The sequence below is a fragment of the Euprymna scolopes genome, chromosome 41, assembly GCF_053919585.1.
Source record: "Euprymna scolopes isolate OS-2025 chromosome 41, ASM5391958v1, whole genome shotgun sequence".
Lineage (NCBI taxonomy): Eukaryota > Metazoa > Mollusca > Cephalopoda > Sepiida > Sepiolidae > Euprymna > Euprymna scolopes.
In genome coordinates, this window is record NC_136522.1 from 33,466,746 (window position 1) to 33,469,659 (window position 2,914).

At 34.9% G+C, this 2,914-nt stretch overlaps 1 pseudogene; it reads right to left on the reverse strand.

Annotated features, from left to right (window-relative positions):
* Nucleotides 1–2,593: 2,593 nt before the first annotated feature.
* Nucleotides 2,594–2,711, reverse strand: LOC145266733 (5S ribosomal RNA; annotated as a pseudogene).
* Between the last annotated feature and the right edge of the window lie 203 nt (nucleotides 2,712–2,914).

Consider the following 2,914-nt stretch of genomic DNA (forward strand, 5'->3'; position numbering starts at 1 on the left):
TTTATATTCTAATATATTTTAGTTATTTTGTTGTGAGCAACAAATATTTTTTCTGCACAAAAAAAAATTGAGCCAAAAATTCATAACAGAGCTAAAATCTACTTTGGCTCATCTCCCTTTCCCCACGCTGGCTTGTGGCAGCTAAATTATACAATTTTTAACTCACGCATACACAGCCATAAGCATACACATTAACACTAATTCTTTCACGTTGTTGTCTGTTGATAAAAAACTTAATCAAACTCTAAAAACAAATTTTAATCAAATGTAATTTGTGTAGTTAAGTGGGAAATTTTGATTATGATTTTTCAAACCCGGAAAAATTTACAACTCTTAAATTATCGACTCAAACTTCAAGATCTCAGCTTAATCTCTTTGTTATGCAAGGACTCAAAATATGAACAAACATTCTTTGTTTTCATATCTAAACTTCCATTTTAAACATGTATAAAATATTTTGTGAACTTCTGTGTTTGAATGCATTTTGTTTGTGCTAATATCACATTTAAGTGTGAACTTAAAAAATGTTTCTCTAAAACTAGCTTTTCCTAAACATCTCTCAAACTGAAATCTTCAAAATTTTATAACCTACCTGATAATTGCTCCTAGTAACCCAAGCTGGAATCAAATAAAAATTTCAATGGCGTCTTCAGATTCCCTGAAAAATCCAAACCTTACTGAAACATTCTCTTAACATTGATTTCTATGACACACACACATTGGGTTATGATGAAAGAAACTTGAATGCCTACTAGACACTCCCCTTACATGAGGAAAAAAAACCAAAAAAAAAAAAACCGGTGTGCCGTTTCCATTAATAGGCACAGCTTTTAATAAAAAATAAACAGCCATAAACAATGAGGAACTCATGAAAATATGAATAAAACCCAGAAATAAATATTAGCAGGCTGACACCAGGAATACTAGGCGCTGTAGGTGCATACAAATGTGATAGTCACACCATCAATTCTTAACTCTGACATGGATTGATATTATCATTACCAGGACTACCCAACATTGCCCGGGCCATATATATAAAAAAAAGAAAATGAATTTGTTTGACTAGACTTGCTAAATGATTTTTTTTTTTTTTTTGTGCAATAATTTATGAGTTTCAAAAATCTATCTATATATCTAGAAAAGTGTGTGTATGTGTGTACACATTGCCATACACAATAACTGTCAATTTTAAGTCTACAGACTCGAAATTTGATATACAGGGTACTGAGATTTGGGAAAATTGATGTGACTGGATTTCGGCCAGAAATTTGTCGATTAAGGGGTCAAAGTTCAACGATTTAACTTTTGAGAACTCTACCAAACTCCTTCGACAAATTTTGGTCTAAACACTTGAAATTTTAGATATAGGTTCCTTGGACATGGATCCAACTTAATAACTTGATTTGAGCCCAAAACAATAAATGTTAAGAGGTCAAATTAAAAAAAATTGACCGTTTTTTTTTTTTTTTTTTTTTTTTTTTGCTCAGCATACACCTCCAAACACCCGGGCAATGCCGGGCTGAAATGCTAGTATATCTAGAAAAGTGAAAGTGTGTGTACGTTTCCCTACACAATAACTCTGTCAATTTTCAGTCTACAGACTCGAAATTTGATATACAGGATATTGAGATTTGGGAAGTCTTTGTAATCCATTTTCGGCCAGAAATGTTGCTGTTAAGGGGTCAAAGTTCAACGATTGGACCTTTGAGAACTCTACCAAACTCCTCCGCCAAGTTTGGGTATAAACAATTGAAATTTTAGATATAGGTTCCTTGGACATGGATCTAACTTAACTTGATTTGAGCCCAAAACAATAAATGTTAAGGGGTCATAATAAGTGTCAAAGTTAAAAAAAATTTGACCTCTGCGGTGCTCAGACAATTTCTGGTCTAAACATTTGAAATTTGACATAAAGGGTATTCAGAGATAGGACAAGCTTTTTAATCGGTTTAGGTCGAAAATATTTAGTTACCAATGTATGTACATATGTATGTTTGCATGTCTGCCTAAAACTTTCAACAGAGGTGACGGATTTTACCAAGATCAGTATTGTTTTGAAGTTCAACCTTTCAGAGACAAATATTGAAAAATTGGCTGAAAACATTAATATCTTCCCCTTCAACTGGGCACTTTTCTACAGGGAGGAGGTCGCTTTTTTCGCCGATATTTCTGAAAGTCATCCTCTCCTTTCGATTGTTTAGCCTTAATTTAAACATAAGTCACTTCCGGTTTGGCAGTGATCGTAACAGCAAAGACGTCACGTTTTTTCCCCCGTTCTTTTCCTCTATTGTGGTACGGGTTCGAGCCTACCTTCCTTCTACCACTTTTTTTTGCTCAACACCTTCAAACACCTGGGCACCCATGCTAGTAAAAAAATAAAAATCCACTGACATCGACCCACTGCTTTAAATTTTGATGCCTCCGCTCAGTCTCAAAAGACAAAGGATATCTCCTGTAGAGGCAGCTGTGCGTGTAATTGCATGGCAAGGGTTGTGCAATCTCCAACCACACGTCCCCTGCATCCAACTTGCAGGAGTTCAGTGGCAAGGAGAGATCCAGGACAGCTGAAAACAATGCCGAGATAAGCAGAGAGCGCATAGAGCACCTGGAAGTCCCAAATGGTCACCCATCTGGTACTGATCAGGCTCATCATTTCTTAACTTCGGTGATCTGATGGGAACTGGTGTGTCGAACGTGATTATGCCGTATATAAATTTGGAATAGGGGCATATATGGACAAGAGAGAAAGTGATTTATGTAAGCAATATTCCTGCATTTAATAGTAATCAGATCTTTAAATCAACCCCAGGTAAATCAACTGCAAAAAAAAAAAAAAAAAAAAAAAAAAAAATTCCTCTAATGATTTCTTTTGAGCCAAGTAAATAATACAAAACAAAACAAAATCTTTTAACTT